The sequence below is a fragment of the Ciconia boyciana genome, chromosome 15 (genome assembly GCF_034638445.1).
Source record: "Ciconia boyciana chromosome 15, ASM3463844v1, whole genome shotgun sequence".
Classification (NCBI taxonomy): Eukaryota; Metazoa; Chordata; class Aves; order Ciconiiformes; family Ciconiidae; genus Ciconia; species Ciconia boyciana.
In genome coordinates this window covers 3,160,155-3,181,711 of record NC_132948.1, presented here as the reverse complement: position 1 = coordinate 3,181,711, position 21,557 = coordinate 3,160,155, and the positions used below count along the sequence as shown (strand labels likewise).

Below are 21,557 nucleotides of genomic sequence, written 5' to 3'. Positions count from 1 at the left end.
CCGAGTTATAAAAAGAAGGTGTCGGAAACTGTAACGCTGCAGCAAAGCATCACTAGTACTCCGGGCCGTGTGAATATGTCAACATGATCAGAGGGGAGGGAGCAGGCAGCGCCGGGGAGGGCGGCCGGCAGCACCCGCCTCTAGGGGGGGTGCTCGGGGCCGCCTCGCCCCCCGGCCCCGGCCCCGGCCTCCCGCGGCCCCGGCGAGATGGCAGGCCGGGCATTTCCAGGGCGCGCTCCTCCGCCTGCCTGCCCCGGTAGGAGCTTCCAAGGCGGCGGCTGCCGGCAGCGCTGGAGCGGCGGCGAGGGCGCGCCGGGAGCGGGGGAGGCTCCACGCGTGGTGGTGGTGGGGGGTCCGGGTCCGGGTGCCCCCCCCGCCGCACCGCACCCCAGCCGGGCCGGCCACTGCGAGCTCTGCCCCGGCAGCCGCTTCCCGGCCCGCAGCGGGGGGGACCCCGGGCGCCGCCCCCCCGCCCCGGGGCTCCGGACCCACCTCGGGCGGCCGCGGGGCCCGCCGCGCCGCACGCCCATCCCCGCCGCGTCGCGGCTGCCGCCGGTCCCCACGGCCGCCGCGGTTGGTGTGTCCCCCCCGTACCCCCCCCCCGCCCCGGGAAAGTTGCTTTCTTTAAACGAGACAGGACCTCCAGGCCGGGGGCCGGGCGCTTTCCTCCCCCCCGCAAATGTGGGGGCGAGCCCCGGGGGGGTGGGAGCCGGCCCGGGGGTGGCCCCGCGGGTCTGCCCCCGGCTCGGGGCTCGGCTCCGGCTGCCCCAGCGGCCGCGGCCGCCGTTATTATTGTTGTCGTGGGCGGCTGCGGGCTGCGGCCAGGCGGGCAGGGGCCGCCGCTGGGCTCAGCCCCGGGCCCGGCGGCTGCGAACCGCGCCGGGAGGGTGGGGGGGCGCGGGTGGAAAACGGGATTTTTTTCATTTATCATTCTTTTTTCTTTCTTTCTTTGGCGCTGAGGATTAAGGCCACTCGGCTGGCACCGGCGCCGAGAGGGTTACGCTCCCACACCCCTCCTCTTCCATGAGGTGCGCGGGGAGGAGACGGGAAGTGCGGCTTTCCCTGCGCCTGGGCCGGGGCAGAGCCGGGGCGGGGGGGGGGCCATCCCCGGGTGCCCCCGTGCCCGGGCTCGCATGGAGCCAGCTACCACCCGGGGGAGGCATCACGCGTGGGCCTGCGCCGGCCCCACGGAGAGGGAAGAGCCGGGCAGGATCCGCCTGGGAAGTTTTCTGGGGAGACATGTTCCTCGGGGAGTGACAGTGCAGGGCAGCAAGACGGGGCTTCGTCTGTGTGCCTGTCGTGGGAGCCGTGGGCATGCAGGGCACGGGGCGCCCACGCGTGTGTCAGGCGGGATATCCCAGCGCTGGGAGGTGCCGAATCATCCCCCACCGGGGCGGGGGGGGGGGCCCTGGGGGATCTCCCGACACTCCCCAATCCTGTTTTAAAGAGGGGAAGATAATCCTCCGGGAGCGGAGCGGGGGAGCGCGGGGGTTCGGCGCTGGCTGCGCGCAGATGGGAGCGGAACCTCTAAAGTGATTAGCTCTTCTAACATTGCATTTTTGACGCACATGGTTAAGAGCGCTTGGCGCCAGCTTGGTGAAGTCCCTGTAGTAACCAGCGTCTAGGATCGCTTTGCATTCACCAAAATATCTCCCCTTTGGTCGGGGGTGGGGGTGGATGGAGAAAAGAGGAGGAGGGAGGAAAGGAAGCGGGAGTAATGGGTTCAAAGAGGATGGGGGGGGAAGACGCGCGGGGGGGGGGGAGTCTGATGTGTTTCACGAAGCTAGGAGCTTGGCTACCCGCACAGCGCTCGGCTGGGCTGTGCAGCTAGTTACCAACGAAAGAAGCGAGTCTTTTCAACCTCTGCTCGGAACCCGTTCTCGGGCTCCTGCCTCCAGCCGCTGCCGCGGTGGGAACCCCCAAACCCTATGCCTGCCCTTTAACAGAGCCCACAAGAAACGCCCGGCGGCTTGAAGAAGTTTGCCGCAATTTGCCCCTACCGGGCCGCCGCTCTCTCCCGGGGACCAGGAGGTGCCCGCGGGCTCCCGCAGGACAAGCGCAGCCGCTCCCAGCCCCGCCGCGCCCCGACCCCCGCGCCCGCCCCGCCGGTGCGCGCCCTCGGCGCCGCGGCAGAGGCTGAAGTCGCTGCCGCCCTCCGCGCCTGCCTCGCACCTTGCACCGCGCTCGGCACCCACCCGCGCAGCGGCCCACGGAGGAAAATAAAATGTTTGCCGCTTATGATTTCCAATTTCAGCGTCTGGCTAATGGCGTGCAAACTTCCGCCAGTTCCGAGTGACCTCCCCGACGAAGCCCCCTGGAGACTCGTATTATGAAGGGAGGCTGCACTAATCTAAGATCAAAAGCGGGAAGGTGCGAACAGTCTTTGTCTCCCTTCGGCCGCCTCATTCCCCCTTCTGTGTGTGATAAATCTACCCTGGCGCCGACTGCGCGCTGGATGATTAATTTGCAAGCAAACAAAAGGGACCTGATGGCCAGCCATCTTAGTTAAATATTGGCCAGTGCTTCCAGCTACTTGTTAGCCGCCTCTTTGCCAGAAATAAATAAATAAGTGAGGCGCAGAAATAAATAAATAAGGAGGCCCGCAGAAATGAATGGCAAAGCGAAGGGGTGGTAGGGGGGGTAAGGAAAAAAAAAAGAAAAAAGAAGAGGAGATCAGAGCGGTCGATGGCGAAGGGCCGGGAGCGGGGTGGAGGTGGGAATGGGGCTGGTTGCGGGGGGAGGCAGGGTGATAGCACGCCGAGATAGCCGGCTGCCCCCGCGCCTCCCGGCCCGTCTGCAGGCTGGGCTGCACCAAGGCCGACACTATCTTGGCTCTTCAAAGAGGCATGAAAGGTCTCCGCTGTCTCCCCGGAGAGCGGCCAGGCCGGGGCTCTCTAATCTCGGAGCGCAAAGAGCTAAAGGCCGGGGCGGGGGGAGCGGTTCCTACTTCCCCAGCTCTCCTCCGCTCCCTGATGCCGCCATCGCCAGCACCTCGCCGGCTTTTCCCTGGTTCAATCCAGGCCAGAGGAAAAGCGGAGCTGGCCAGACCCTGGGCCTTTGGTGGTTGAGCGGCTGGGAGAACCCCGCTTGCTCAGATTTCACCCTCCTAAGCAACTTTTAGCATTTGCACGAGAGCTCGGGGTGTGCAGCGAGCCTGCCCCGTGCGTGTGTGTTGGAGGTGTGGGAGGAGAGAGGCTCTGGCTCTCTCCCGGTGGCCTGAAGAGCCAGCTGGAGGAAGGAGGCAAGAGGAAAATAAAGGCAGCCCAGTTTTCGGGCCCACACGTCTTCTCCCAGGCCTGCGGGAGCAGCTCCGAGGCGTGTGTGCGTGCGTGGAGGGGCTGCGTGCGTGCTACACGGCCTCTGTGTGTGTACGTGGAAATGTTGTGTGGGTGTGCGCGACCGGGAGGGATTTGTGCCCTGGGGTACACCGCAAATCCCTGCTCTGACAGCAAAACCTGAGGCATCCCTTGCACCTCCCGTGTGTGCTGGGTGCTCGCGGGTGCTCTGCAGGAGAGGACAAGCCCTGGTGCATGGTGAGCAGGGCCAACGTGCACAACGTAAGTGGGGTTTTGCATCCTATCTATGCATTTCCTTATCGTGCTGCTGGTCCCAAGCGTCCCCAGGGGCCCAGGCCCATCCTGCCTGCCAGCCGCCCCGCACCCTGCAGGATTCATCCCTCTCCTCCCTCCCTTTCCCCCGGCGCCGCAGCCTCCGCTCAGTCTCCAGCCCTTTGGAAGGCAACACCCCATCGTGGCCGCGCTGTGTTTATCCGAAATAAAACGCAGCGGGCTGGTTTACTTTGGCAGGTTTGCAGTAAATACTGGCTGGAGCACGGGGGGTGTCTGGCGAGCAGCGATTACACGCTTCTTCCGAGGGAAACTCTTCCCTGCCCTGTGCAGGCCCTTCCCCAGCCCAGCAAAAGGTGTCAGTAAATGGGGGCCGTGTTGACACAGCTCCATCCCAAAGTCGAACTGCAGGCCACAAGTGTAATGAAGCGGGTCCCTTAGGGAGCAAGTCTATATTCTTGGACTATATAAACTGCTACAGGGAGAGGGGGGATCACTACAGCAGCTCTTTGCCTTTCCCTTTGGCAGAGCCCTTCCTCCAATTGCCAGTTGAACTTCACGGAAAGCCTGGCCCGAAAACTTTGCAAAATAATCTGCCTGGGTCCAAAAAAGCACAGCAAGGCATTAGAAATAGCGAGAAGAAAAAAACCCATGTCTCTCTCTGAGCAGGCTAGGCCCCACCATGTCCTGCCGCAACCAAAGGGGCTGTTCCCATCTCTCCAAACAGAAGTGAAGGTGGGGAGCAGGGGGGTCAGGTCCCCTTCCCAGCGCAGCCAAGCTCAGGGCTTTGCAGGGCCAGGGGGAGCCCAGAGACAGCATTACACATGCCTTGTTGGAGCACTGGGGAAAAAAGAGATGAAGGCAGCAGCTGGAGAGGTCCAGACCTCTCTAGGATGCGACCCTCTGGGAAAGGCTGCTCGTGTCCCTGGCACAGCCCAGCCCAGTGGGAGCAGCGCAGCACTGACCGTGGCAAAGCCACTGTGGGGTCAGGGAGCACCGTCCCCCCAGCCCAGGGTCACCGCAGTGCTGGCAGTTAGCTGCCCCCCTGGCTTCTCGCTTCTCCTGAGCCCCCCTGCCTGACCTGACTCCTGCCAGGTGCCTGCTCTGGCGGGAGCCCAAATATCAGGGCTCCAGGATTATGATTTTTCACTCCCCTCACAAACATCACTCGCGCTCAGATCGCCGGCCCTGCCCTGCTTCCTCCCCTCCCCACAAGACCTGTGTTCACCTTGTCCCCGTCCCTGGCCGGCTCCAACGCTCTCCAGTCGCCTCCACTTTGCCACCAACGGGAAAAGAAAATAAAGGAGCACCCAGAGACACCTCCTGCAGATCTCCCCTCTGCCTCCCGTCCGGGCCCAGCCTCCCCGACCAGGGCACTTCGGGGCACAGCAAGGTCTGGGGCCAGTCCTCGTCCCTTCCCAGCTCGCATCCCTTTTACCCTTTTCGAGCCATTTTTGCACCACTCGGTTTCTCCTTGCCACGAAGCATCACCCGCTGCACACGTAGCCCCGGTGGCCCTTTCCACCCCCCTGGTCTTGTTCTTCTCACCAGTGTGTTGCTGGCAGAGGCAAAATGAAAGCCCTGCTTCATCCCTCGCCCTCTCTACACCCATCCTTCTGCTTCCACCACCGTTGGCCGAACAGAAATTGCAAATAGAGTTCACTATTTGGATAAGGGTGTTTGGTTTTGTTTTTTTTTTAAATAGCCAGGCATATACATACAGCTTGCCGCTCAGGAAGTAGCACTAATTGTCGTTTCCTATAGTCAAACAGATCTATCTTTTCAATGCTGTCTTTGTGTGTGTGTCTGCGTGCGAGGGAGAAAGAGGGAAGGAGTGGATACGTTTATTCAATTATTTAAACACACACACAACACAACAAGAGTACCGAGAAGGGACGCTTCCTCCCGCAGCAGCCCTCCAGCTCTCCAGATGCGGCATTGCCCCCCCGCCTCCCTGCAGACCCAGTAGAACAAGGCACTCGAGAGCACCCGGCAAAGAAACCGATTTTATCTGCTTTGACCATCAGCCGTGCTCTTTAACAACCCCGAGCCGGAGCCTTTCCCAGCTCCATCCCCCCCCGGGGTCTCCTCCGCGCCCCCCGCCCCGGGGGCAGCATCCCCCGGGGCTGCGGAGCGGTGCTGGAGCCCGGGCGGTGCTGAGCACCACCGGGCACACGGGAGACGCCGGGCCGCATCAAGGAGGGGATCCGGGAGCCTCTGGCCCCGACGCCGACATACGCTTTGCTCCCGCTTTCTTCAAGATGCCACCAAGTCACCCGGCCATCGATTGATACCTCGGCCCGGGGGAGGGGGGGGGACACCAGCTGTTGCAAAAGGCCATGGTAAATCTAATAGGGGCTGCTGTCAATAGAGAAATGACAGAGAAGAAGAATTAGCTTCTTAAAGGCTGCTGAACTAACACTCGTCATGTAGCCGCGGACACGTATTCTCCATCGGAGCCTGGTATCCATTACTATTTTCCTTACTAGGTTTCAATTAAAAAGAGCTATATCCCCCACACGCACACCCCAAGGCAGGAGAGACATGAAAGGGAAGAGGAGGCAGGGGACAACTCCTGCCTGTACGCGACGTTTGTTACCAGCCCCGAGCCCTTCACCCCGACCCCGAGCGCCCGGGCCGGGGCAGAGCCGTGTCCCCGCGGGGCGGCGGGACCCCGGGACCCCGCGCCCGGCCCCGCTCCCTCCCCGGCAGCTCCTCTCGCCATGGGCTGCAGCACTTAAAACCACTGCTACGGGTGGATGATCCCGACGCATTTGGGCAGCGGAGGAGCTCCGGGTCGCAGCGGTGGGGGACCCACGGCGTGATCGTGTCCCCAGTAATTGCATTTCACTCCTTCCCCCTCGCGTGGAACGGAGCCTAAACTATCACCAGCGCAAAGAAAGTTTAAAAACCCCACCGATTTTCTGGGGAAGGAGGGAAGAGCTTTCTTTTTTTCAGTGCCCCAGTTAGGAGGTTTGGGGGCGGCTGGGAAGGGGGTTTGTCTTCCCCTGCAGCCCCTCTGTACGTTTGACCCCTGGCATCTGCCTGCGCAGGGCGAGGGAAGGGCTTCAGCCACCCTGCCTTCATAGCGGGGCTGCAAAAGGCAGCCGAAACGTGCCAGCTCAGCCCTCGGAAACTTTTGGGTAGCGGCAAGTTTCGCTGAAGAACTTGGCCGCTTCGGCTAGCCTAAAGCTGACACCCGACGTGCAGGGGAGGGGGCTGCGGGCTGCGTCCGAGCGGCACTCCAGAAGCTCTTGTTGGAGGGAGAAAGTCTTCTCCTCCTTCCCCACCGCTTTCCAACTCTCCCTGCTGCAAGGGGACAACTCCCCGCGGGGGCTGAGCTGTCCGGGGGCAGCCGGTGGCGGAGCCGGGGGGGGGAGCCGGCAGCCCAGACACCCCCCCCCCCCCCGGGGGCTCCGGGCAGCCCCGCCGACAGCCCCCGGCCCGCCGGCAGCCCGCTGCGCTTCACCAGAAAGCTCCTTCCTCTACACGCTCACACATCCACACGCGATCCAGCAAAAACCCTCCGGAGATAATTTCCGTGGGGAGCACAACAAGATGGAAATTAAAAAAAAAAAAAAAAAAAAAAAAAAAAGGAGACAGAAAAAAAAAGGGGAGGGGGGGCTCCTCTCTGTCTTTAGGGCGTGGGAGGGTTTGCAGCGCTGTTTTATTTTAGTTTACTATTTTGAACAAACTTTAGATTGATTTCCGGAAAGCGCAAACGCGCACACATGGGAAAGTGAAAAAACCGGTCCTTCGAGGTCATCTGAGAAGGGGAGACGGGATCTGTATATTCCCCCCCCCCAAAAAAAAAAAAAAAAGTAACAGAAAGGGAAAGATCCCATGTTTTTATAGTTTAAAACTACTTTGAATTATTTGCTTTTAATGGCACACGTGACTGCAGAAAAGACAGGCTCTGCTTTCGATCTTGCACTTGCTCCTTGCTTTTCTATACATATGTATACGTGTGTATACACATATATAAGCTTTACAGCCCCCACTTCATGGCCAGGTTTCTCTCTCCCCGTCCACCCACCCTTTCCCCTGGACCAAAAACAAGTCCCAGGCCACTCTTGCTCATACGGTAATTACTCTTCTGCTGGGATTCAGAAACACGGGCAGAGCCGACTTCTGCCACAGCGTTTCTCTGGAGCAGCAGGGGTGTTGTGAAAATTTATTAAACCCAGATGATCCGGGAGTTGGGGCAGACGGAAAAGATTTCCAATTAAACCCGAGCGGAGCAGAATACAGCCGGCTTCGCCTCGCAGGTGTAAACAACATTTGTGCAGCTCTCGCTCCGCTTCCCGGAGCGGATGCTTCCCCCCTCCTGTAGCTGGGATTAGAGGAGAAGATTGGGGTGTTTTGGGTTTTTTTTCCTAGCATCAGGTTTTGCTGGAGAGCCGCCGGGCTCGCCCCTGCCCCGCACGGCCGCCCCGGCGCCGGGCTCGGCGGCGCGGAGCATCCTTCCCCGCGGTCGATGCGCGCCCGGGCGGCTCGGTGCCTGCAGCCCCCCCCGGGGCCACCGGCCGCCACCTCCTGCCCCCGACAACTCCCCGCTCACCTGTTGCTGCAGCCGCTGCTTGAACGGCAGGGACTTAAAGGGAGGCTAAAACGCTCACAGGAGGTCTCGGAAAAGCGGCGGCGGAAGAAATGGTTCCAGTTAGACGGGAGATGGGGTAGGACAAAACACTCGGGGAGCCGGGGCATCGCTCCTGAGCCTCTGGATAAGAAGGGGGACGCGCTCCCAGCGAGCACGGGCACTGTCTTCCCACTTTGGTACCAGTTCTTGGGGGGTTTGGGAGCTTAAATTCAGCCGGGAAAGTGGTTTCCGGTTCCTCAAGTGCACCCAGGTGCCCAAATCACTTCGGGGTCCCTGGGAGCCACCCCTCCACCCCCCCAAATAGCTTTTTCCTCGTTAGAGTGAGGCTTGACACACGCTTCGTGCACAGGGCACGCTGGCTTCTGAGGTTACCGTCTAAATAGGGGAGAAAAGCATTAATGAATGTTTAATCCGTGTTTTCTTTAAATACCATTAGGACAATTGTCCGGATCCCAGGTCAGGGAAAAATGCTGCTCAGTGGAGACAGGAAGGCGACGGGCTGGAAGGAGAAGGGGGGATTTTAAAAGCGAATAAGTGGGTGCACCGTGCATGGAGCTCACCTTCTGCAAAGACAAGGCGTGATTAATGCCCGCCACTTGTGTAGCCGTTTGCCCCTGCCCTGGCGCAGGCTACAGAGGCAGCACAAATCCTGCTGCTCTTCCCCCGACGGCAAAGTGAGCAGAGCATATTGAGAAAGACTCTGTCTGCAGGCCGGTGAGGGGGGGGGAGTGGGGGGGGGGGAAGAAAATACAAGCCAAGCCCGTCCCAAGAGCTGAAGTGGGCAGAGTATTACATGTACAAACATCCAAACAAGATTCGAGCAGTACAAAGCGTCGGAAAATCCAGAGTAGCCACATAAAAAGAAAAGTTAAGTAGGAAGTGGTGTAAAAGTGTTGTCATTTCTTTTGCCTTCCCTTACAGATGTTCTGCATAAAGCCCTATCTTAATGAGAGAGAGGGAAGGAGGGAGGGAGAGAGGGAAGGAGGGAGGGAGGGAAGGAGCGAACGCCGGGTGGACGGCGCGCTCCGCGCTCCCACCGCGGGCGGGGAGAGGGCGCGGGGGTCCCCGCCGCCGGGGCCCGCGGAGGACACGGCTCGCCCCGCGGAGCGCTCCGTGGGCTCCGGCCACGGGATGGCGCCGCGGCCGCCCGCTCTCACCTGCCGGAGCCGTGCCCACCTGGGCGGCCCGGCTCCCTCGGCCCGGCCCGGTGCCCCCAGCCCCGGCTCTGCCCTGGGGGAGGGCTGGGGCGCCCAGAGGGGGGCAGCGGCTGGAGCAGTGGCACCGCTCGCCTTAACGAATTGCAATAAAAGAGCTATTAGAAGTGACAGCCAGGCGTTTATGGGCTGGGAGACAATGCGTGCCCCGGCGGAGAGCATCCCTGCCTCCTCCGCCGGGGAACCGCGGGTCACGCGGAGTAACCGGTCCCGGGGGTGGGTGGTGGGGAAGCGGGGGGGGGGTGGGGCGAAGGGGATCGGGGAAGTTCAGATCCAGGCGGTGAGAGTCTGGCCGTCAGAGTTAGCAGCGGAGGAGGCAGCCCCGGGGCTGCAAAGCTCGCCATCAGGGAAGAATAACGCGGCGGGGCAAGGAAAGCGCGAAGCCGAGTTTAGGGACCGCGAAGGGAAAGATCGAGCCTTGCAAACACCTAGACTAAATATGTCCAACCACCCCTTACATTTAAGGCTAGGTGAATGTCTACGAGATCTAATATTGCAGGTGACACAAGAAGGGAGCAAACACCCTGCCAAAAGCGCCTCTCGTCCCGCACCGCCCCCTCCCCCGAAATACAGCGACCACCTCCCCCCCCAAAAAAAACCCTCAAGCAAATAAATCCAAAGCCAGAGCTCGCTGTCACCCACCAGCAAAGGGAAAAAAAACACCCCAAAACAACAAACAAAACCCAAAATCGCGTTGCATGAGCCCTGCTCGTCCTGGCAAGGGCAGGAAAGGAGCCGGCCGGCCCGGAGCCCCCCTCTGCCCCCGACCCCGGGCAGGTGCCCTCATGTGCCCCCTCCCCGCCGTGAAACGACAACCCCACCCCGCAGCAAAGCGCTGGGGACAGTAGCTGGGTTCAAGCAGAGAAAGGAGCCTGTTTGCTTCTTTATTAGTGTCGAGCCTACTCTAATTACAAGAAATCGCTGCTCTCGGGCTGAAACGGCGCGTTGTCTTGTGCTTGTAAAATACATTTCAAGTAATTCTTCTCTGTCTATAAAATACAGTGTGGGGGGGAATATAAATAAACCGCTGTCCATTTGTTTAATGCTATTTTAGCCAAATTGACTGGCCGGATTGGAATTCGACATAAAAGCTTTAGTTTGCAAAACATCCGCACTGTAACGTCTGGGAGACAGGGCTTCAGCTCCAGCGCGACGGGCACGTTAACTGCATTAAATCCCCTCCATACATTTTCTAGCTTTTGCTTTTCTTTCCCTTTTGCAGCACATCCACCAGCTCTCCTCCCCGCCTCCGGGCGCCCGCGCCTGTTTTTCTCCAAATGAAGTATTTTACGTGATCGATGGAAGGAGTCATTTGGCCCATAATTAGGTCAATAAAATCAATGTTTATTCCTCTGATGGCCTGAAAGCTAATAAATTCCTCTTTTATATTCGCTCCCTCCGAAGATTCGAAACGAGCTCCCCCAGCCCCAGCCCCGGCGGAGCGGAGCGGGGCGGGCGGCAGCCCCGGCCGGCCGGGATGGCTCCGCCGGGGAGCGGCGCTCCCCAGCCCGCCCCAGCGCTGGCACCACCCGAGCCTCTCTCCCCAAAAGGTTTACCCCCCAAAAAAGCTTTATCCCACTCCTATCCCTCCCCGCTCCTGTTTATTTTTCAAGACGAGACATTTCACAGCGAATCCAATTTAGTCTAACCCCCCCATCACAGGCACACACGCTCCCCTCCTGTCTCGCAGATAACTTTATTTCGCTCGATTCCCTTTGGAGCCCCTGCTAAAAAAAAAAAAAACAAAACCAAACCCCAAGCCTTTTCATGAACACCCAGGGAGGTTTGAAGGCGCCTTGGAGAAATCCTATTAGAGTTGGGGGAAAGTAAAGCTTTGGGGACAAAAAAAAACCGCGACATTTTTATTTTGCACGCAGTAATAGCGAGGAAAAAGCATCCCGGTCCTAATCAGATCAATATAGAGACACACAAATCTTTGCAAAGGTTCACCAGTTTACAGTGGGTTCCAGACCTTTGATTGCGGATTAATTGGGCACTGTCAAGAGGGGGGGAGAGGAGGTGGGATTCCAGTTAATTAGTCGAGAAATGAATAAAAACTAAACATTATCGGAATTGTCTGCGGGTCCCGGTTTGTTAGTGGGGATTTGGGGATCAGCTTTTGTGCGCCGTAAATTGGATCTGAGTAGCGTGGTGCTGTCTTACACTGTCGTTTTGTGAACTGGCGACAGCTCGAGTCCATGGGAAAACTTAAAGGGAACCTGGGGCCGGTCACAGAGCCTCATTATCTCATGTCGGATACCATCTTTCGGGGAGAGCGTTTAATCAACAGTGGCACACAATCCTCCCCTCGCAACCTGGGCAAACCACACCACCTTCCCTCCGCCCTGCGAACGGCCCGGCGCCGGTCCGAAGGAGAGAGAAAAAAATCACGGCCCCCCTTCCCGAGTGGGCGAAACCGTTCTAGGAGCTGGGAGCCGGCGGCGGAGCCCCCCGAGCCGGGGCTGCCCGCGGCCCCTCGGAGCGCGGCGGGTCCCCAGCCGGACACGTGGGCTTCGCCCGTGCTCGTGTTTGAAGAGCTGGGTCTCCACGCTCCCTCGGGCTCTGCCTTTCCCCAAAGGGCAGGGCAGGAGCCGGGCCCGTGTCTGGAGGGACTTTTCCCCGCCGAGCTGGACGGGGCGGCCGCCGCTGCCCACCCGCGGAGCAGCCTCGGCCGCCGCTCCCCGCCCGCCCCGCCGAACGCCTGGCACCGCCGGTTGGTTTCTCCTCCTCCTCCTCCTGCTCCTCCCCGGCCTGCTTGCCTCAAGGAAGTCACGGCTTGTCACCCGCTGCCTCCCCGCTCCCCGGAGCGGGGCTCCCCGGAGCGGGGCTCCCCGGGCCGCCCCGCCGGCGGGCAGGGCGGGCAGGCGGCGGGGCCCCGCGGGCCCAGGCCAGCGGAGCCGTGCCAGGGTGTCACCCCGGCTGGAGTGGAAGAGCGTTTCCCTTCGCTCTCGGCAAGGTGAATTCCCAGGCACTTTCCCTCCCTCCGCCGTCTGCCCTGAAGGGTCCGGCTGGCAGGAAGGGGGGCGAGGGAAAAAGAGATGGGAAGGAGCGAGGGAGCCGCAGCACCTTCCCTCCAGCCGCGGGAGAGGAGTCCTTACGGGGGGAAATCTTGTGGCATTGAAGGCAAATGTTGCTCCCCGCCGTGCTGGTGCCCCGAGCACGGGGGTCCGGGGGCGGCAGCCGCGCGCCGGGGACCCCGGTTCTGCCCGGGGCCACCGCAGAGCCCGGGCGGGCTGGAGCGAGGGGAGCAGAGAGGGGGAGCCCTCAGCCCACGGGAGCTCACAGCTGGGTGTGGGTGTCCCCCCCCTCCCGAGCCGCTTTGCGTGCTCCCAGGTAGGGAGGGGACCCCGCTGTCCCCCCGAATGAGGGGACGAAGTGAGGGGTCTCTGGGGAGATCTGTCGGGGGGGCGGTCCGTGTCCCAGGCCCCGGTAACCCAGCGGGACGGGGGCGGGAGGCAGCGGAGAGCGAGGCTCTGGCGGGCAGGGAGGAGATGGCTCTGGTAGGGTCGCGGTGCCAGGTACCCCACCATCCCGCGTGGGGTTGGGAGAGCCCGAGGGACGGACAAACGGACCTTTCCCACCGGTAAAAGCCGCTGCGCCCCGCTGCTGCAGCTAGCGGCGGGGCCACAGGGCGATCCCCGTCCTCCGGGCACGCCGCACCCCTCCTCCGGGGCTGAGCAAGAACGGGCCCCGGGGACGCGAACCGCCCGCCGGGGACGGGGCAGCCGCTCCCCGGCGCTGCTACCGTCCTCCCGGCCAGCTCACGGGCCTCCAGGGCCACCGGGACAAGTCCCCGTCATCCCCCCATCCCGAGACGGAGCTTGACAGAAGGGGGGTGGCAGCTCCCCGAGGGGCTGCGCCGGGCATCCCGCCCGGAGCCGGGGCAGAGAGGTACTCTCCCCGGGGTGGAGGAAGGCGAAAACCGCTGGGCTTTTCGGAAGGGAAAGCTCTGCAAAAAACGCATCCCCGTCCGTGCCCGGGAGCAGCCCTTCGTCTCCCACACCTCCCGTGCGAGCGGCGCGGAGCCACCCGCGGTCACCGCGGGGCCGGCGACAGCCCAGCACAGCCCGGAGCATCGCCGCGGCCGGGCAGCAGCCTCTGCTCCCGGCCTCCTCCGGGCCAGTAATTGGGTGTGCTTAAAATCAACCCGGCTAACAAGCCTGTTGTCCTCCTCACCCCACCCCCGCGTGTGAAACATTGTCATTAGGCGTCTAATATCTCCGTCGCTTCCAGGGGGGAATGGGAAGAGGCTGCTCGAAAAAAAACCCAAACAAAAGAAAGTGTGTGAACTCCCAGCACCCATATGCAGAGCACAGTGCAAAGCGGGTTAATATCAGTTAGCAGTTCTGCAGTGACCTGTAAAGTTGCCTCTCTGGAAAGATTCTTGATGTATTACTTAACATGGCTACAGAGTTATCTGTCTCGGCATTAATGCGTCCATTAAATCACTGTTGAGTAGCATCAACCTACTCCCGAGTCTTTCCGTCCCCTGGGAATATGGTTTCTAAACAGGATCAAACATGTGATGCTGACAAGTCATGAGATAAGTTATAATTAATTAGAGTTTGCTACATCCACAGAACGGGTACTTGGGGGAGTGGGGATGGACCGGGCCATTAAAGACTTCAGCCGGGAGGGAGGATCTATAATATTGAGTTGGAAAACAAGAAGAAGTAATAATCAAAGGTGGCCGAAGAAAACTGCAAACCTTTAGCTTTCAGAACTCAGTCAAGATTAAAGTCGTTCTTGATGGGAAACACACCATCCCCTTCTTAATGAAAACCATGGGGAGACTGATGCTGGGGATGGCTTCTTAAAGAGGGAGAGAAAAGCGTCGCTCCAGGTTTGAGGACAAAAATCACCACCGCAATTTGCAAAGGGAAGAGGAGAAGGAGAGGAGGGAGCTGGGCGAAGGGACCTGCCTTGCCTGGCCAAGCTGGGAAACCGCATCCAGAGGTCACGTCCCCACCCGACACACATTTTGGGGTCGTTTCGCAGATGTTCCCCTGATTCAGAAAGGCCCGTAGCATCCCTCCCCGCCTGCCCCAGAGCGCCCTGGAAGCTGCCAAACCCCCCTCTCCTCCTGGCAGACAAATGGCCCCTCTTGCCCTGGGCTGGGGCTGGCCTCCAGCCCTCCCCCTGCCCTCTCTCTGCTGGGAATGACAGTTAAAAATCAGACTGCAAACAAGTGGATTTTCGTCTGAGCTGCAATAGCCCTTATTTGCTTTGCTTTAACAAACAGCTGGGGGGGGTTACTTTCAGGCTGGCTGTAAAAGCCCTGCATGGGAGGGGAAAGGCAGAGGACGGAGGTTAAGCGGCGGCATGGGGTGTCTTTTCATGCCCTTTGCTAGTCAAAGCGATGGCTGGGTTTATTTGCTTGCTCTCTGCAATAAATGGGAGCCCTTCAGGTGAGAAGATGCTGGAAGGGTGGAATGACAGGACAGATTTACACCTGTCCTTACAGCTTACTCTGACAACCCCTATAGCCTACAGAAATGACCAGTGGTGCCGCGTAGTCTGGGGAAGCCAGCAGGTTCACTCTGCTTTTTTCTTGTTTTTTTCTCTGTTCCCCCGCCTCCCCCCTCCTGCTTCTTACTCCCTTTCCCCTTTTCCTTATGGCACGACATGAAGCACAGAGAGATCGCCCCAACTGATATGCTCCCCCCAGCCACACCCTGCCCTAGAAAGACAAATATCACAGCTGACCCTGTGGAGCCCCTTCTTGGCACCTCCTTGGTTGTGCAGGGTGCCCAAGCTCTGCGGCCACCACCCTACAGCCTCCCGCCGTTTCCAATTCTCAGCTGTCCCCTCGCAGCCAAGAAGGCAGAGGGGAGATAACCCCCCTTATGTCCTGTCCCCTCCCAACCATCCCACCTCGATGACAGAGGCTGTCCAGATGCCTCTGGAATCTGGCCGGACCCGGCTGCCATCTTCATGTGTGGAGAGGACAAAGGCTGCATTCCCCATCTCCCAACCCAAGGGCCTGTTGCCACCTCCTAGTGCCTGCTGAAAGCCCTCCTCAAAGCCAGCTCTCAAGTGTGGCGTCTGGTGGAGCCAGGACCACTCAGCTCCGCATTCAGCACTCCTGGACGAAGGGCTGGCTGCAGCCATTCAGGCTGAGAGCATGGAGGGTGTTGCTGAGGGTCCTGTCCCCCTGTAGAGAGGGGTGGAATGAGCTTCGGTAGCCCCTAGCCAAAAACATCTTGTGAGCAAGCAACGCAGCCCAACATCTCATCACCCAACTTCATGCACACACCACTTAACAGGACCTTTGGATGCTCTCTTCCAGCATGGCATGGGTGCCTTAAGTTATATTCAAAAGAGCCAAATATAAAAGCCACACGACATGGCAGCGTGTAACTGAGGTCTCCTGATGGATCCCATGTGCCCACGTTAGGTGCCCATGTTCCCAGGACAGAGCTCCTGGGCAGCAAAGCACTCGGACATGCAATGCACAGGATGTAGGACACCATGCACACAGAAGAAACACCAGGTCCTAAGCTGCTCTAAGCATCTTCATCTAAAGCTCGATAGGTGCCACGTTCTGCTTGGGATCTCCAGCTGCAGTCCTCCTCCTGCAAGAGGCAATGGAGCCAAAGTCACCCGTTCTTACAAAAAACCCAGAGAAGGTTTCTCATCTCCCCTTACCTATTCTTAGGCTCATTCCAGCGATGATTTCCCAATTACACAAAGTCAAACAGTTTCAACAGAAAAGACTGGGAATGCCTCACAGGAGGACTCTTGCCTCCCTGGGGCTAGGAAAGTATAGAGAACCTGACCCAAATGAGGCAAGCGTGCGGATTCGCAAACAGGTCCCTCTGCTCATGGCGACAGCCCTAAGCCCTGGGCTGGGGTTATAGCCAGAGGCAGGCACTCGAGATTCCTCTAAAATCTTTGGGAACATCTAAGGGTTCGGCACTTCTGAAAATCTCTTAAGGCTTCTTCAGATGCCTGGAGAGAGATATCACAGCTTGCTTCCTCTTAATAGTTGAGTTTAGAGTCTCTGGCCAGAAAAATAGCCTGTGCAACTTCAGAGCACCTTCTCTAGGATAATTAAGATTAATAACTCACCATTTCGCCTATGATACACACCATTACTGCGTAGTAATCATGAGATAATATCTCCCGTGGTAAAACTCACCCCAGTGAAGAAGACGGACAAGGATATCACACAGGGGTACGGGGGATGGGGAGAGGAGTTAAACCTTGTGTAGCCTGGAAGGAGCAGGGGTGCCTCTCCCTACTGCATTCCCTTTCGGAGGCTGAGGCTTACTGGGATGATTCTGCCAATGAAGACATTGCAGGAAGTGATGAGGCCAAGAATACCCTTTGGAAACTTAAAAAAAAAAAAAAAAGGTTTGGGGTGATTTTTGCTTTTCCATTACATTTCTTTGGATACCGTTTTTGCAGGCTAGGCACAATGAGCAAAACCAAGGGAAGAGTCAATGCCCGGATAACAGTGCCGGCAGAGCAGCAGAGTAGAAATGTGGCTGGTTTATCATCTGCAGCGTGAATACTTCAGCTCAACAATTTGCATATGACTGCTCTGTAGAGTAAACGCCTTTCAGGGAAGAGGCAGAGATGCTCTTTGGGATTGGCAGGGGGAAGCAGATGGAATACAATACTATTTTGAGTTGTCTCTTTTTCAGCCACTCTGGAGTTGATGGGGTGACATTTAAAGGGAGGCATCAATCCAGGTGCATGACCACGCAGGGTTAGGCACCGCAGTGCATCTCTCCATGGAGATACTTACTCAGCCATTGGCAGCCAGAATTTCAGACAGAGGGTGCATTATACCTGCGTTCGATGATCTCGGATCAACCTCAAAGTCAAGTTCAAGGTCTCGTCCTCATTGCTTTAAATGATCTGGACCTTGCCTCTCAGAGAAACCACTTCCCCTCCTGTACGCTGGGATCACTGGAGGTGCTGGAGTTTATACCAGGAGGAGGTTGCGAAGGGGAGAGCGCTGACAGCAGGCTTTGCTCAGTGAGAGGCCCTTAGCAAGACAACCCACTTCTCACCTCCATTTACCAAAGCCTGGATGGGGTTCCCTCCTGGTGGAGATCCACTTTTTCTCCATCAAGGATTTCCCAGATGGGAACGCATACATGTTCTGCCCTGCTGTCCTGTCAGGTCCCAAACACGCTGGATTTCCTTCCTACTACTGCTCCCCTTCTGCAGAGCACACACAGCACATCCAAGGCATCCCAAAGTGCTGGGTTTGCTGCACCTCTCCGAGACACAGCCTATCTGCATATATTCAATGACTATGTCTGGGAAGTCTGGATGTGTTCAGCCTAGACATAATTTCCAGGCATGGAAAAGGATGTTCTCAGAAACCTCAGACATTTTCTAAGCCTACTCAAGACCTGCCACGATCAGATAGTTTGTCCAGCCAAAGAAGTCCTGAAGATGGAGCACATGGCTGGGAAACATCAGATTTGGAGGAAGTTAAGGACATTCAGAAGACACTTCCGAACGTGCAGTTTTTCTTGCATGACACACAGGGTCACTCTTGTCAACAAATATCCTATTTTAATATTTCATTAAACTTTCATGGTGTACTTTGAGTCCATGATATAGGCACAGTCAACAAACCTAAAAATCAATTAATCAGTCCCTAAGTGAATACCCACTGAGAGAGAAAAAGGCTCCCATTAATTTCTCCAGACTTCAGGTCAAGCCCTAAATGTATAAAGATCAAAAGACCTGGAGATTAGCATTGAGCAAAGTCATCAGCAGTGGGATTTCCAAGGGCCACACTCAGCCCCTTGCAAGGAGATGGGCAAAAAAATATTGACCCAAGATTTTTTAGTTCCCTTTTTTTTTACAGTGAGGCAACTCTTGACTTTTTTTTTAAAGAAAGAAAACGGTGAAAGAAGTTGATTGCACTTTTCACCACGAGTGATAGTTTTCCTAGAGGTGTGCATGTGCCTTGCACATCCACATCCACACACACACATCACTCCTAAGCTCCTGAGAAGATGAGTGACAGCCAAATTGCCTTGCAGCCTTCGCTCTTTGCACATCTCCCCTGCCAGGTTTGCACCGAGAACAGGTGGCTTTCGCACCTAGCACATATTTCTCCTGGCTGAGTGTTAACAGTGAAATCAAATCCTTTCCTTTGACCTAGGAATTTTGATGGGAGAGGGAAGAGTGTCTTGTTTGAGGGGGTGTGGCACTTCTTTCCACAGGAACATTTATCATTTCTCTGCTGAAAAAGAGACCAATAACCCATACCCCATGCCTGTTATTACCCTGTGAATTCAAAGGTGTCTCATTTTTAATGGGCCTTTAGCAATAATGCAGGCACCTCATCATTTATCATCTCACGCTGACATCTTCCTTGATGCAGAAAGCTCCTGAATGGCACTTCTAAAAGAGGTTTCAGCAGAATGAGCCGTAAGGGGTCTTGTAGCTTTACCTATAGTCAAGCAAATGGAAGACCCGAGGCATGTTTTATGCCTTTGCGCAGGAAAGAGTGACGATATCAGACACCCTATGTTCTCCTCTCTAGTCTATCTCCAATGCCAGGCACAGCACAGGGGATGAAAACCAGCCTCTGAGGGCAACATCTCCCTCTTCACCAAGGGCAAGAGGGATGAGAGACAGCAGCGCAGAGAGGAGAGTCCTGCTCCCACCTCCTTCCCACATCCCATGTCCCGGTCGGAGCCAGCACGGCGTGGAGATGCCCCTGCACAGGGCAGAACTGACCGAAATTACTTCCCCTCCCTCCCAAAGCAAAGCAGAAACGAAGGGGTGAATCACAGCTTTGACCTACAATTTGAAGCCTGCTTTTTTCCCAGGGCTTTAAGGAAATCTCGTGTTAAATCCATAACCGAGTCCTAAGGGAGACAGGCAAAACATCCTCTGACACAGCTGACCTCCTTTCTCTCTCTCTCTCTCCAAGAAGATGTTTTTCAAGGAAAGAAGCCAAAAATTCAGCTTAGGGAAATGAGCAGAGCTTGGCTGGGTTGGTAGGGCTGAGCTGTCTTCGGCCAGGCAGGCGCTGCCTCCTAACCTGCTCCTATGCAAATCCCACCGCCACCACCAACAGTCTCACTTTGGCAAGGCTGCTCTTTCCTCCTGGTAGCCAGGTTTGTGCAAATAAAGTCTTGCCACAAATCCATTTGCAATGGCCTTAAATGACAACAGCTGATTTTGACGCTCGCAACAGTAAATCTTCCATTTTCCCCTCGGAGGGTTTGGCAGCGCAATGTTGATTTTCTTCTCCAAACCTTGCCTGGCAAAGGTTTCCCTATCTCATAGCCTCATGCAAGCGCAACGCTCTGTAATTACCAGGTCCGGAGTCTTTCATTCAAGTGCCTTCAAGGACTTTGAAGCATGAAGAATTTTGACTGGGGGGCCCCTGAGGCAAGAACCCAAGGATTACTTTGCCCAATTTACTTATGAGTAAACTGAGGCACAGCAGAGAGGAACCTCTAATTTTCACGAGTCTGTTCATTCAGGGTTCCTCGCTTTCCACACTCCCAACTCAAAAATGCCCTAAAGGCTTCAGTATTCAGGGCTGCTGAGCAGCCAAATATTTGGCAGAAGGATTTTGCAGCGCTTCAGAAAGTCAACTCCATCATCTTCCAAACCACCCACTCAGAAAAAATCAGGGCATCCAAAACTGGTGGTTTGTTACACTCAGCTGATAATAGGGTGTGTTATTAATGAGTCCCAAATCTCAACCTTTCTGAACTTTCATTGAAGAGATATCTAGAGGGGAAAAAAGGAAAGCAGGTAATATCTTTCCCCTCTTCTGCCCAAGAGCTCAGTGTGTGGGCAAAGGCTGGGAGGAAGGGAGGTATTTCCAAACAGCTTCATAGGATGCTCAGTGCCTGCGCTCACCAGAAGACACCTCTGTTGCAAGAAGCACGTAGTGCCACGAGCACCGGAACAGAATGAATGTGGCCTGGTTTCCACCAGATCTACACCCGTGGTTGATTTCTCCTTTTAACTAAGTAATGCGAAGGCTCAGGCATTAATTCATCCCTCATTTGTCCCCAAGGGTTCTGCACAAGGGATGGACTCTCTCTGTTGAGTGGTTTCTCCAGGGTCCAGTAAAGTGTGGACAGCAGCAACAGCTTTATCACCCACTCTGGGTACCAAGCAGCTGTCCCCAGCGTGGATCCTCAGGCCTCTACCGAGAAATGAGCGCTTGCTATAATACCCACTGCTTTAGTGGAAATCACCAACGGTCTCCTCCTCTACCCTACTGCCTGTCTATTTTCACAAAAGTTTTGTTGACACAAAAGTTGAGCCATTGGTCAACTTTGACTGAAACCACCATTTGCATTCAAAAAATACTAGGGAAAGGGGATGGAGAGGACGGGCAAAGCTACTTAAACCTCCTTTTCTTAGCAACTGCCTGAAAAAAAAAAAAAAGGAATAATTGTGTATTATCTGTGTATTATCCACACGCAGCCAGAGAAGAAGCTACAGGAAAGAATCCATCAAAGAAGGAAAGGAGATTCAGATATTCAAGGAAGACATTTCCAAGTTGACTTATGATTTTTCCTCCAGGATCTCACTGCAATAGGCACTGTGCAAACACACAGTGAGAGACAATTTCCTGCACTAAATATATTAAAATCCAAGCTGCAGAGACAGAAAAGAGTGTGGGAGGAAAAATGGGAGGGTTAAGGTGAATTGAATTGACTCACCCCAGGTTACTTATCTGGTCAAGAATAGAGGCAGGGAGAAATAATCCAAGGCTCCAGAGTGCCAGTCCAAGACTCTGTCCTTCAGACAAGCTTGCTCCTACCTACCCCTTTGATTTGTTCATAACACCAGAGAGCAAGGGCCACCTCCTATCAAAATGAGAAGCTAGGCAGCAGCCAAAGAGCAGCAAATGGAGAAATACCAAGAGAAGGCCATCTGAGAATGCCAAATACTTGTGAGAATAAAGTGTCTGTTGCCATCAAAAAAATGATGGTGTCACATGCAGGCTGGAGGACATCAGCACGGCTCCCCAGCAGCCAGGGCTCTGCTCATTAAACATCAGCAGGATCTGCTCCACCTTATCAATCACTAGTGCCAGGTAGAGTAGAGGGGAGCTGGGAGCTCAGTCAAGGCCATAGCCCAATTAGGAGAGCACCAACATGTGGTCCCAAGCCAGTGATCTGGATGTGTTGGGCAGGGAGAGAGAGGCGTGATAAAAAGAGAAAATAA

The 21,557-nt window shown here is 56.7% G+C and overlaps 1 long non-coding RNA gene across 1 annotated transcript; it reads left to right on the top strand.

The window, feature by feature from the left end:
* The first annotated feature begins 48 nt into the window (after positions 1 to 48).
* LOC140660096 (uncharacterized) lies at positions 49 to 2,549 on the top strand. The gene is made up of 3 exons (XR_012045333.1): positions 49 to 256; positions 961 to 1,028; positions 1,947 to 2,549. It is a non-coding gene; the product is annotated as an uncharacterized lncRNA (long non-coding RNA).
* The last annotated feature ends 19,008 nt before the right edge of the window (positions 2,550 to 21,557 follow it).